At 40.0% G+C, this 14,874-nt stretch overlaps 1 long non-coding RNA gene across 5 annotated transcripts in view; it reads right to left on the reverse strand.

Moving 5' to 3' along the window:
* The window catches only part of LOC138022947 (uncharacterized), a 38,513-nt gene that overhangs the window by 13,943 nt on the left and 9,696 nt on the right, over positions 1-14,874 (reverse strand). For 2 of the 5 annotated variants that reach the window (XR_011126684.1, XR_011126683.1), the window contains 4 exons: positions 7,523-7,602; positions 6,601-6,805; positions 6,038-6,177; positions 5,761-5,828 (listed from right to left, as the gene is read on the reverse strand). The exons of 1 other annotated variant lie outside the window; for it this stretch is intronic. This is a non-coding gene — a long non-coding RNA (uncharacterized lncRNA). The remainder of the gene's footprint in view (positions 1-5,760; positions 5,829-6,037; positions 6,178-6,600; positions 6,806-7,522; positions 7,603-14,874) is intronic. 2 more of the 5 variants (XR_011126682.1, XR_011126681.1) reach the window with 2 other exon arrangements.

The following is a 14,874-nucleotide window of genomic DNA, read 5'->3' on the forward strand; positions in this document are numbered from 1 at the left end:
ATCAATAAAACAAAGAAAAACTCTTGTCAGTCTGCTTTTTTTTTAAAGTCACTTTGCTGATGTGAAGTGCCATGTAAAACTGACTGTGATTCTGTTTCAGCAAATTTCGTATTTAGAATAATCAGCAACCACACATGACCAGATGCTATAAACATGATTTCGAACGACAAGGTGAGTCATTACAAACAGGGTGTTGTTTATAAAAATTAACCTCGTTATTTACTTTAAGGTTTCAGTTCCATACGAATGTGTACTTGCAAACACTGCAGTAACCCCAGCCGAAAGAGGAAGAACTTTATCAAGCACTAGATGGTGTGTAAGTATAATGACTGCCTTTTGATTTTCCACTTTTTTTTCTCATAGAAAACGCTATGCTAAAGAGTTAAATAATTAATTCTGTGAGCTTTAAAGAAGTGAAAAAGAGACTTTGAAAATTGACTGACTATTTTTTAAGTATAACCTTACAAAAGTTAGAGCACGCTGCCCAAGATCCTCTCACATCAGAGACCGAGGGCTGGGAACATCTTGTCATTGTCCGTCCCTAAGGAGTACTGAAATTTGGAAATGAGGGCTTACAGACAAAGCATGGTAGATCATTATTAAGCAAGCCCTTTTAAAGTTTTATATCGACTTTATAAACATTAAAAAAAGAGAATATTTAACCAATACTTGGGATTCAAACCCATTATTACTTGTTGCAAATGCCTTCAAGTTAATTTCACGATATTCTGAACAGATACAAATAAAACATAGCTAACTTTTAAAACTTGTTTACTTGGCAGGAGCAAAATGGTGTTTCAATTCTGCAGCAATATGACCTCTAGTTTTCCTCTAACCTTGACATCATCTTTGCAATCACAAGAGATGCAAGAGCTCCACTGCGATGAACTTTTCTGTTCTCAGGGCTAAGCAGCATTTTATGACAACAATATCTTTGCACCTGTTGCTGGTACTCTATTAGACTATTAAACTCTGTTTTGAGGTTCCTCCATCTTGAGCAATGTCTAGTTGGAGTCTGAGCTTGAGTCAATCATCTCAAACAGGATTTTCCTTGTGGGGTTGATTGGAAGGTCATTCTAACAGCCTCTATCCACACAGAATCAATCAATGACTTAAACTCAGTTAATTATTTTGGCTTGCACAGGTACCATTTCTCCACCGCGCAATATAAAATCTCTTCACAATCCCCTCATTTGCTCTTACAAAGGGTTACTCAGTACATGTATGCATGATCTTCATGGAACAAGATAGTTGGCTTTCTGCACTAGCTAAAGCACATACTGAAGAGCATTGTTAAAAGTTCATGAGCACTACTCCAAGAGTTTCTGAGCAAAAAGGTCTTTCATTGCCTGGAAAACCATTTCTTTACAAGGAAATAATGCCACACTAACATTTCCTTTCGTGATTCCCACAGATGCCACGCCAGGTCTACGTTCTCAATTTTTTTAGAACGACCAAAGATAATTGCAAACAGAAAGTCATTATGCATGCCTGAGCAAAATAAGGGGTCTTGCATTTACCACCCTGTTGTAAATAAGACTTGCTTTGGAATTGCATTTTACCATCTTTTGCCATTTTCTTTTGCCAACTCACAATAGCTGATTGTTCCTCCTTCCCATTCACTGTGAAATATTGTAAGGTATTGCCCTTTGGTTGATGGTGACGAAGTTCCTAAGGACATCTTGACCCCACAAGGAAACAACCATGTACTTTTATCTCCACCATGCAACTGCACTAAAGTGTGTTCTTGTTCAGTTTGCAATATCCCAAATTGCTTCTACATGTACATTGTACCATGTTTTAGTTAGCCCAAGAAGATGTAGGTGAAATCTACCCAACCCATTTCTTGTGCAAATTACAACAACTTTCAGTTGCTGACAATATTCCTTACGTCAACTAAGCACTGCTGCCTGGGATCATGTTGGTAATTGACCAGAAGATTGCCTTTGCCCTCACACAACGTCTTGAGCTTGACAACCCAACCCATGGCCAAACCAGAGTGCAACGTGATTAAGCTTCCATTTCATCATTTTCTAAAAGGAATAATTTATATTCTATTTGAAAGTACCGATCTCTCTGCAGCTGTGGTTTCTGTTTAGGGTTTATTAGTGTAGGCTAATCGCTTCCCTGGAAATTCTCACAACAGGCTAATCAACTACATCTAACTAATGGGAAGAGAGGATACTTAACAAACCTTACAAGGTCAGTGGCTAGACCTTGCTTGGACAGCCGGCCTAGAATGGAGATGTTAGGCACTTCCATCCCTCCACTAACCTCGGAGCTTACCTAAGGAAAGCTGGAGTACCCTTAAGTCTTAGCACAGACATTGGCTCGCCAGAAGGCATGGGGAGCAGAATAAAACAAAAGTTGCATTGGTGGATGGGCCTTCCATGGCCAACTGCGTATACACTGTCCAGCCAGATGCTGGCATGTATCCTGGGATCCACTCGCCCTGGTTAGAGAGCCACCGTGGTTGATGAAGGCAATGGCAAACCATAGTTTGCTTATAGATTTGTAGTATGACCATATTTTAATGGCTACGTTGGAGAGTATCAGATCTGATGACGTTACCAGGATCTTTCTTTGGTAAGCTGCCACATCAAGCAGGAGATGATCATGTGAAATCCTCCTCTTTGATGATTTGAAATGGTGTATGGAATGTAAGAACAATGTCAAGGCAACCGAAGTACAAAATGGGAAGACTGGAGAGGCAGATCCCCAGGTCTTACCGTAGTGGAGGCAGTGTGGCCCAGTGGATAGGGCGCTTGCCTTGAGATCCGGAGATCCCGGGTTCAAGACCCGCTCTGACCACTCGTTGAATTTGTTCCTGGTAGTCCCTGGTTCAAATTCCCAGCTGCACTTGTAAATAGCCAACTAGTTTGCCTCCGGCCGGTTGGGATTCTTAACAGTTGTTGTTGTTGTGTTCCTTCGTTTCGTTGTTGTTCATTGGCCCTGAAAAGCCCCTATGGGGAGCAGTCAATTACGTATGTATTGTATTGTATTGTATAGTGCATTTAAAAAAAAAAAGGAGACTTCTTTAGCGATGAAGTGCGTTTAATTTACTCTGGGGTTACAAGGAGAGAGAGTGCTGTTGCCCTGCTCCTGGACAACCAGGCAGGAAAGTGTGTTGAGAGAGGAGAACCTTATAATGGACTCCTGGTGGTAATGGTCATAGTAATGAATTTATATAGCACATTTCCTATTCACATGCGCTTTTTACAAGTAATCAACCGTTGGACATCAGCATATACATGTACAGGCGCCGCTGGCAGCCGCCATTCATTCATTAGTGATCTCACCCAACCCATGAATGAATGAAATGAGGCCTGACCACAACACTGGGATCTACATACCATACTCTTTGTGACATATGTGTGGCTTCTTTTACGTCCCACAGGATTATGAACATTACAGGGTTGTGAGACAGGATCTACGGTTTATGGTCCTTATCTCAGAAGACTTGAAAGTCTAACTCTTTGCAGATGTCATTACAAAGACAGCACTTTCTCCTGAGTTGTTTAAAGACCCTTAGTGTGTGGCGGACTAGAGGAAATGCATGATAACATTGATCAAATATTTAAACACGGACAAGGGAACGACTACGTAATAGGACTGGGGGATTTCCGTGCAGTTGTTGGTGAAGGAAGTAATGGTTTAATAGAAGGCTCTTTTAGCCTTGCATGGCAGCAGTAATGATAGGTCAGACTTCCTAATACAGTTCTGTGAAATAATGCAGGAAAATTATGACAGCTAACACCTGGTTTGAGCGCAATTTAATGGGCTGATTTCAATTCTGATTGCAATCTGGTAATGATGAAGGTTAAGCTAAGTTTGAAAATAGTAGGAAAACCAAGAGGTAAAATACAAAGAAGATCTTTGCAGAAGATTTGGATCAATATCTTCAAATGAATGCAAGTCAAAACTCATCACAGAACGGACGCAGTTAGCTCAAAATTGCACTTTGGAAAAGTGGGGAAGAGAATATTGGATACGAGGTAAGCAACAAGCCTACGAAGCCTTGGGTTCTTCTTATTTTGTCCATCAGAGCCGATCATTGAAGACAGGTTGGGAACATCACTTGTTGAGAACCCTCATTTGGCTATTGAGTCCTATAGGAGCTCTGACATCACATGTTAGAAGTGTCTTGATGAGCTGGGTTCAGTTGTCTCTCCTTATGATCGTCCCTTTTCTGTTTAGCTTTGGTTATTCTATTGGCTTCAAAGTAGAGGTTACTTTTGTTTATCAGAGCCCTCCACATAACTCTTTCTCTGGCTAGTTCCTCCCAAGTTTCTTTGTCAATATCACATTTCTTGAGGTTTTGTTTCAATCGGCCCTTGTACCTTTTCTTTTGGCATCCACAATTACTGTGTGTCCTCCCTTCAGTTCTGAGTACAATATGACTTTGGGAATTCTTTTCGTCTGACATTAATACATGACCTGCCCGTCTGAGTTGTGCTGTTATGATCACCTGTTCCATGCCAGTCCTGTTACCTTTCTCCAGAACCAGAGTATTTGGTAGTGTGTCTCGCCATCTGATTTTCATGATTTTTCAAAACAGGTTAGTTGGAAATGGTTAAGGTGCTTCACATGTCAGCTGTAAGTTGTCCATGTTTCACATGCATATGGAAGCAATGTGACAACTACAGATGATAGCCAAAAAGGAAGAGAGGCGAAATGGAACAATGTAAACATGGTACCTGGTAGAGGAATGCATGGGAACAATGAACTTTGCAGACAAATGGAAGAAGTGAGTGCTAAAAGGTGGGCGAGTCAGTGTAAAGCCTGGTGAGCAATTTCTAATCTTCCTTGAAGGCAAACAATGAAATCAAGCTACAAACCAAAACTATATCAGAATTTAATCACACAATTGCAAGATGAGTACTGTGAGAATGAACTAGATTGAGAATAAGCTGGATGAAGGATGCACTTTAAAAGATAAAAAAATTACTGACAAATGCCTTAAGCATCAATCTGGAAAAGAGAATCATCAAGATTGTCATCTGATGCACTTCATTTTTGGGGACAAGTCATGGTCCACGAAAAAAGAGAGAGATGTGAGATGAGTCTTTGGAATAAAGAACTTTCACCTGTTGGCGAGGAGGGGGTCATCACATCTATTATCAATAACACTACTTAGCATGGTCCTACCCATCGGCATAGGGAGTTCCTCTCTCCTGGAAGACCTTAAACAGGAATGTAGTAAAGGAAGCACACCCAGCAGTGGGAACTGCAAGAAATGCCCAGTCTAATGGGAGAGAACACACACGCCACAAAGAAGTGCCTGAATTTTGTATATGGGGTACAAAGGGACCTCAACATGGTCCTCAGGGAGTTAGCACGCCCCTGCCCCTTTTGGAGTGCTATTTCCCACTGAATTTCATGACACCAAAAAGGTAAGCCTAAACTTTGAAAAGAGAATCGCATTTATGTGAAACAGGAGATGTTGGGCTGAAAGTTGCCTCTTGCCATTCTAAATGGACAGAATGTCTTTGACATTATAACTCCATTAGCTCCACTTATCGATTAACATCTCAAAAACGTGAGATAAGACTAAGTAAGGCAATTTCATGCTTTATTGATAAGAATCACATATGTGTGATGCTAGTTCTTTCTAATTTAAATTGAATAATTATTATGTACATATTAGTACCAGAAAATTATCAAGTAAGGCTGAAGTAAAAGTAGTAAACAAATGCACTTGGCACCATATGGTGCCAGATGAAGACAGGTTTATTTCAATACCATTTAAATCACGTTTACCTGGTTGCTCAGTTTGATCATTATCCACAAAACGGCTGAGCTCTTGTGATAAATGCTGCACTTGCTTGCTAAAAAAAAGACAAAGCTGTCAGACATGGTTTCACACTACTCTGCTTTGAAGAATCTTTTAAAGATTCACAAAGTTAGGATTCAAGACAAAGCTTCATTTGTACCTCAAGTTATTGTAAAATTCCTTCTTTCATTCCCTATGTGAAAATATCAATCTCATCTCATCTCATCTAGTCATAATCAGGATCAAGTAAAACTCTGTTATTACCTTTGCTTCCTACCAGGAACTCAACTGATGGACAGCCCAGTGGACATCCTCAGACAGAACGATTTAAGTTTCCACTCAGAACACATTCCACCACTGTTGCAGGCTGCCAATCCACTTTACGGTACCCTCCGCTTGGTATCCTGTAAAACACAGCGTATTGCTTCTGATCAGCCAAGGCGAGTCATTTGCAGCACTGTGATGAAAGATGCATCACTGCAGTAAGTCGACTTTTGTGTGGGTTGGGGTGTGGGGGGTTAAAATAATCGAGCTCTGGTTGAATCTTGCAAAGCATACTTTGCACACACATGCATTCGGTCAGAAGTCAATTGGCTTCTTCATTCGGCTTAATTAATGTAGCTAGATTAGTTAATGAGACCCATGGTACGGGATGGCTCCTCCCCTTAGGCTCCCATTAGGTTTGGGTTTCTTTGCAGGTATTTCGGTTCACAACTGGAATTTGATCGGCTTCTTCAGTATCGTTGAATATTCTTTTCGGCTTTCTTCGTCTTTGTTTCGGCTTAAAGGACAGCACTTTGTCTTTTGACACTTTCATCTGAGCTCACCTTGTTGGTCATCTACAATTGGAGTTCCTGAAAGGTTTCTCTACCAATGAAGACTTCATCTTCTAGAAGCTTTCCTTTCTAGTTACTCTTTCCAGAGACTTTGCTTTGATGTCATTTGGATGGTCATCTACCAATGGAGTTCCTGACATTTTTTCTACAAATGAAGACTTCATCTTTCACAAGTTCTCCCGCTTAGTTGCATGGACTGAAATTGAATTTTTTCACATGATACACTTCACTTGCCAGAGCCAGTGCTGAGTCAAGTGAAGGTTTAATCTCGTAAGGTTCAACCAGACACTTACAATAATTAAGATAACAGGCCATTCCAATTTTGTAGGGAGATCTCATTAATTTTGGGAACTTCCTTCAAGTTGAGTGGTCTCTGTAGTAAAACTTAACACAATTAGGTTAGGCTTGCAATGTCTGTTGTGGCTTTACCTCTTGCCTTTAAAAAAAAATTTTTCCAAATGACCCTCTTTAAAAACTACACTTTAGACTGGGAAAATTCAGTTTGACCAAACAAAAGTTAATTTACAATGGCAATGTGGTAACTGCTTACCTCAGCCTTGCGGGGATAGGTTAGGTAAACCATAGGTGTCAACTAAGTACTCACTAGGGTAAGCTGTGATGAGGCTGTGTTCCTTCTCTTTCTTAAATTGCTTAATTAAGAGGAGACACCTCATTTACAGGCTACCCAAGGGAATTCACGGGACAATCCACACACCCTAGTCCAAGCTTTTTTTAATAATTTATTATGTCAAGCATAACTGACTAAGAAGGATGCAACTGACCTGAAGACCAAGAGGAAAGGCAGTCAGTTATAGTTAGCACTCCAAGAGAGTGCGATGGGAGGATTTTTTCCACTATGGTGGTGGTAACACTGAGACATTGACAATAACTATTGTCTCCTTGTTAGTTTTACCTTGTGGAAGGAACCTCCTGTCAAAAAGCCCTGCATTGCATATGGCAGGCAGTAGGACTAGTAGCATTCACATTAAACATCTGCAAATTGCAAGAATCCAGTGACACTGATCAGCAACAGTCCCAGCCCAAGTACAATCAATGGTTCTTAAGGGCACCTGTGGAATTGCACTGGAACCAGCCAGCTGAAGACGTCAATAACCAAAAGACTACTTTTGAAATGAGTCATGTTAAGTAGTTAGAGTAGCTGCCAATGAGGCAAAGACTGCTCAAAACAGAGCCGAGGATAAAAGGACATCACTTTAAATTAACCCAAATAGTTTTAATACCTATTGATATTGACAGAATAGCTATTATAACTTGCACTTAATTTTAAAAATACACAGCTGCTTCAACTTGCAAGAGGCAGATGAAAAACCTTTGCGTTTTTGTTCTGCCAAAAGTTAAATTCTTTCAAATCAAAAATGGGTTTATCATTGACGGGGATTTTTAAATGTGTGTTGAGACAGCTGTCAATACTTAATAACTGGCTGGTTGGTTCCCATTTTTGGGTAAGTGAAGTCCTGGCAAAAAAAAACATCAAGGAGGCTGAAATGGAGACTGGAACGTAACAGCAACCCGTATAAGGTAAGGCCAATTTTCATGGCACAACTTTTGTTAAAAACTGTTTCAGGAATTGAAACGGATCTAGACCAGGATTCTAACCTGCGATAGGCCAGGCCTAGGGGATTAGCAGTGCACCACACTGCACTACCCCTTGGCAACAAAAGTTGTATCATGTCAATGGGTCTGAGGCAATACACTACAACCTGGCATGAGGTATGTGGAACTTTTGTATTTTTCGGTTTATCGTCAACACTTCGATCATTTCACTGCTATTCCGCTATGGCTACATGAAGAACTCGCCATTCACTATGATAATGACAATGGCCTGGAAAGCCCTGAAAATATTCTTGGTTTTGCCAGGCACCCAAATTTTTCCAGCATAGGTGTGCACCCAACCATCAAGACCTTCAGATGCAGTGGAGTACTTAATAAGTAATGTCAAGGTTGCTTTGTAACTATTAAAAGAAAGAAATAAAACTTTTAACACTAAACCTGTTGTCAAGCTGGTCATTTAAAGATGATTAACACAAAGAGCTACTGCAGTACTGCACAAATAAAGAACTTTTCGCTAACAACAAATCATTGCCTCCACAGGTTCTAACACAACTTTGTGCCGACAGGTGCTTTTACTTTTCAGGTTATGACAGTAATGTATAAAACAAAAGACTGTAATATGTTCTGCTGACTTATCACAAATAAAAGAAACAAAAACCATCTGTCAGTCTCCTCATTTTCTAACCAAGATTAATTGCCTCCACAGGTACTAACACTGTTTTCCTTCAACAGGTGCTTTTTCTTTTCAGGCTATCAAACAAAAGCTAACTGAATTAGCTTATAAAACCTTGTAACTACAATGAATGAAAATCAATAAAACAAAGAAAAACTCTTGTCAGTCTGCTTTTTTTTAAAAGTCACTTTGCTCATGTGAAGTGCCTTGTAAAACTGACTGTGATTCTGTTTCAGCAAATTTCGTATTTAGAATAATCAGCTACCACACCAGACCAGATGTTATAAAGATGATTTCGAACGAGAAGGTGAGTCATTACAAACAGGGTGTTGTTTATAAAAATTAACCTCATTATTTACTTTAAGGTTTCAGTTCCATACGAATGTGTACTTGCAAACACTGCAGTAACCCCAGCCGAAAGAGGAAGAACTTTATCAAGCACTAGATGGTGTGTAAGTATAATGACTGCCTTTTGATTTTCCACTGTTTTTTCCCATAGAGAACACTTTGCTAAAGAGTTAAATAATTAATTCTGTGAGCTTTAAAGAAGTGAAAAAGAGACTTTGAAAATTGACTGACTATTTTTTAAGTATAACCTTACAAAAGTTAGAGCACGCTGCCCAAGATCCTCTCACATCAGAGACCGAGGCTGGGAACATCTTGTCATTGTGCGTCCCTAAGGAGTACTGAAATTTGGAAATGACGGCTTACAGACAAAGCATGGTGGATCATTATTAAGCAAGCCCTTTTAAAGTTTTATATCGACTTTATAAACATTAAAAAAAGAGAATATTTAACCAATACTTGGGATTCAAACCCAATATTACTTGTTGCAAATGCCTTCAAGTTAATTTCACGATATTCTGAACAGATACAAATAAAACATAGCTAACTTTTAAAACTTGTTTACTTGGCAGGAGCAAAATGGTGTCTCAATTCTGCAGCAATATGACCTCTAGTTTTCCTCTAACCTTGACATCATCTTTGCAATCACAAGAGATGCAACGGCTCCACTCCGATGAACTTTTCTGTTCTCAGGGCTAAGCAGCATTTTATGACAACAATATCTTTGCACCTGTTGCTGGTACTCTATTAGACTATTAAACTCTGTTTTGAGGTTCCTCCATCTTGAGCAATGTCTAGTTGGAGTCTGAGCTTGAGTCAATCATCTCAAACAGGATTTTCCTTGTGGGGTTGATTGGAAGGTCATTCTAACAGCCTCTATCCACACAGAATCAATCAATGACTTGAACTCAGTTAATTATTTTGGCTTGCACAGGTACCATTTCTCCACTGTGCAATATAAAATCTCTTCACAATCCCCTCATTTGCTCTTACAAAGGGTTACTCAGTACATGTATGCATGATCCTCATGGAACAAGATAGTTGGCTTTCTGCACTAGCTAAAGCACATAGTGAAGAGCATCGTTAAAAGTTCATGAGCACTACTCCAAGAGTTTCTGAGCAAAAAGGTCTTTCATTGCCTTGAAAACCATTTCTTTACAAGGAAGTTATGCCACACTAACATTTCTTTTCGTGATTCCCACAGATGCCACGCCAGGTCTACGTTCTCAAATTTTTTAGAACGACCAAAGATAATTGCAAACAGAAAGTCATTATGCATGCCTGAGCAAAATAAGGGGTCTTGCATTTACCACCCTGTTGTAAATAAGACTTGCTTTGGAATTGCATTTTACCATCTTTTGCCATTTTCTTTTGCCAACTCACAATAGCTGATTGTTCCTCCTTCCCATTCACTGTAAAATATTGTAAGATATTGCCCTTTGGTTGATGATGATGAGGTTCCTAAGGACATCTTGACCCCACAGGGAAACAACCATGTACTTTTATCTCCATCATGCAACTGCACTAAAGTGTGTGCTCTTGTTCAGTTTGCAATTTCCCAAATTGCTTCTACATGTACATTGTACCATGATTTAGTTAGCCCAAGAAGATGTAGGTGAAATCTACCCAACCATTTCTTGTGCAAATTACAACAACTTTCAGTTGCTGACAATATCCCTTACGTCAACTAAGCACTGCTGCCTGGGATCATGTTGGTAATTGACCAGAAGATTGCCTTTGCCCTCACACAACGTCTTGAGGTTGACAACCCAACCCATGGCCAAACCAGAGTGCAACGTGATTAAGCTTGCATTTCATCATTTTCTAAGAGGAATAATTTATATTCTATTTGAAAGTACCCATCTCTCTGCAGCTGTGGTCTCATGTAGGGTTTATTAGTGTAGGCTAATCGCTTCCCTGGAAATTCTCACAACAGGCTAATCAACTACATGTAACTAATGGGAAGAGAGGATACTTAACAAACCTTAAAAGGTCAGTGGCTAGACCTTGCTTGGACAGCCAGCCTAGAATGGAGATGTTAGGCACTTCCATCCCTCCACTAACCTCAGAGCTTACCTAAGGAAAGCTGGAGTACCCTTGAGTCTTAGCACAGACACTGGCTTACCAGAAGGCAAGAGGAGCAGAATAAAACAAAAGTTGCATTGGTGGATGGGCCTTGCATGGCCAACTGCGTATACAATGTCCAGCCAGATGCTGGCATGTATCCTGGGATCCACTCGCCCTGGTTAGAGAGCCACTGTGGTTGATGAAGGCAATGGCAAACCATAGTTTGCTTATAGATTTGTAGTATGACCATATTGTAATGGCTACATTGGAGAGTATCGGATCTGATGACCTTACCAGGATCTTTCTTTGGTAAGATGCCACATTGAGCAGGAGATGATCATGTGAAATCCTCTTTGATGATTTGAAATGGCGTATGGAATGTAAGAACAATGTCAAGGCAATAGAAGTACAAAATGGGAAGACTGGAGAGGCAGATCCCAGGTCTTACCGCAGTGTGTTTCAAAACAAAAAAGGAGACTTTATTAGCGATGAGGTGGGTTTAATTTACTTTACTCTGGGGTTACAAGGAGAGAGAGTGCTGTTGCCCTGCTCCTGGACAACCAGGCAGGAAAGTGTGTTGAGAGAGGAGAACCTTATAATGGACTCCTGGTGGTAATGGTCATAGTAATGAATTTATATAGCACATTTCCTATTCACATGCGCTTTTTACAAGTAATCAACCGTTGGACATCAGCATATACATGTACAGGCGCCGCTGGCAGCCGCCATTCATTCATTAGTGATCTCACCCAACCCATGAATGAATGAAATGAGGCCTGACCACAACACTGGGATCTACATACCATACTCTTTGTGACATATGTGTGGCTTCTTTTACGTCCCACAGGATTATGAACATTACAGGGTTGTGAGACAGGATCTACGGTTTATGGTCCTTATCTCAGAAGACTTGAAAGTCTAACTCTTTGCAGATGTCATTACAAAGACAGCACTTTCTCCTGAGTTGTTTAAAGACCCTTAGTGTGTGGCGGACTAGAGGAAATGCATGATAACATTGATCAAATATTTAAACATGGACAAGGGAACGACTACGTAATAGGACTGGGGGATTTCACTGCAGTTGTTGGTGAAGGAAGCAATGGTTTAATAGCAGGCTGTTTTTTAGCCTTGGTGGCAGTAATGATAGGTGAGACTTCCTAATCGAGTTCTGTAAAATAATGCAGGAACAATATGACAGCTAACACCTGGTTTGAGCACAATTTAATGGGCCGATTCCAATTCTGATCACAATCTGGTCATGATGATGGTTAAGCTAAGTTTGAAAAGAATATGTGGTAGTAGGAAAACCAAGAGGTAAAATAGAAAGAAGATCTTTGCAGAAGACATGGATCAATATCTTCAAATGAATGCAAGTCAAAACTCATCACAGAACAGATGGAGTTAGCTCAAAATTGCACTTTGGAAAAGTGGGGAAGAGAACATTGGATACGAGGTAAGCAACAAGCCTACGAAGCCTTGGGTTCTTCTTATTTTGTCCATCATTGCCGATGAAGACAGGTTGGGAACATCACTTGTTGAGAACCCTCATTTGGCTATTGAGTCCTATAGGAGCTCTGACATCACATGTTAGAAGAGTCTTGATGAGCTGGGTACAGTTGTCTCTCCTTATGATCGTCCCTTTTCTGTTTAGCTTTGGTTATTCTATTGGCTTCAAAGTAGAGGTTACTTTTGTTTATCAGAGCCCTCCACATAACTCTTTCTCTGGCTAGGGCCTCCCAAGTTTCTTAGTCAATATCACATTTCTTGAGGTTTTGTTTCAATCGGCCCTTATACCTTTTGTTTTGGCATCCACGATTTCTGTGTGACCTCCCTTCAGTTCTGACTACAATATGACTTTGGGAATTCTTTTCTTCTGACATTAATACATGACCTGCCCGTCTGAGTTGTGCTGTTATGATCACTTGTTCCATGCCAGTCCTGTTACCTTTCTCCAGAACCTCAGTATCTGGTAGTGTGTCTTGCCATCTGATTTTCATGATTTTTCAAAACAGGTTCTAAAGGTGGAAATGGTTAAGGTGCTTCACATGTCTGCTGTAAGTTGTCCATGTTTCACATCCATATAGAAGCAATGTGACAACTACAGATGATAGCCAAAAAGGAAGAGAGGCAAAATGGAACAATGTAAACATGGTACCTGGTAGAGGAATGCATGGGAACAATAAACTGTGCAGACAAATGGAAGAAGTGAGTGCTAAGAGGTGGGCGAGTCAGTGTATAGCCTCGTGAGCAATTTCTAATCTTCCTTGAAGGCAAACAATGAAATCAAGATAAAAAACAAAAACTATATTGGAATTTAATCACACAATTGCAAGATGGATACTATGAGGTAAAACTAGATTGAGAATAAGCTGGATGAAGGATGCATTTTATAAGAAAAAAAGAATTATTGACAAATGCCTTCAGCATCAATCTGGAAAAGAGAATCATCAAGATTGTCATCTGATGCACTTCATTTTTGGGGACAAGTCTTGGTCTGCGAGGAAAGAGAGAGATGTGAGATGAGTCTTTGGAATAAAGAACTTTTGTGTGTTGGCGAGGAAGGGGTCATTACATCTGTTATCAATAACACTACTTAGCATGGTCCTACCCATCGGCATAGGGAGTTCCTCTCTCCTGGAAGACCTTAAACAGGAATGGAGTAAAGGAAGCACACCCAGCAGTGGGAACTGCAAGAAATGCCCAGCCTAATGGGAGAGAACACACACGCCACACAGAAGTGCCTGAATTTTGTATATGGGGTACAAAGGGGCCTCAACATGGTCCTCAGGGAGTTAGCACGCCCCTGCCCCTTTTGGAGTGCTATTTCCCACTGAATTTCATGACACCAAAAAGGTAAGCCAAAACTTTGAAAAGAGAATCGCATTTATGTGAAACAGGAGATGTTGGGCTGAAAGTTTCCTCTTGCCATTCTAAACGGACAAAATGTCTTTGACATTATAACTCCATTAGCTCCACTTATCGATTAACATCACAAAGACGTGAGACAAGATTAAGTATGGCAATTTCATGTTTTATTGATAAGAACCAGTTTTCGGTTTCCCGTTTCACATATGCTAGTTCTTTCTAATTTAAATAAAATAATTATTATTTACATATTAGTAACAGAAACTTATCAAGTAAGGCTGAAGTAAAAGTAGTAAACAAATGCAATTAGCACCATACGGTGCCAGATGAAGACAGGTTTATTTCAATACCATTTAAATTACCTTTACCTCAGGTGCTTATATAATAATTACACTTACCATACTGTTGGAAATGGATAGAAAATGCTGCGACTAACGGGGCATTACTAAACAGCGAAACGAAACACTAAAACACCATGTAAGACCCCACCATACATTGAATACTAACTGATAAAGGTTGGATTTGAGATTAAATACCGTTTAATAGAAGTTACGGGGTTACAGAAGACAAGCTAAGTTACATACATACGTAGCCTTGCACATAGTTATGGTCTAACATACTTAGCCTTACACATGGTAACACTGGTAAAGTCAAGACAACATACTTAGTCTTACATGAAGTACTTACTGACCAACCCTTAATTAACCCATTGACTGCCCATTGACTTGACTGGTTTGGACATC

This window comes from Montipora capricornis, chromosome 11, assembly GCF_036669925.1.
Source record: "Montipora capricornis isolate CH-2021 chromosome 11, ASM3666992v2, whole genome shotgun sequence".
Lineage (NCBI taxonomy): Eukaryota > Metazoa > Cnidaria > Anthozoa > Scleractinia > Acroporidae > Montipora > Montipora capricornis.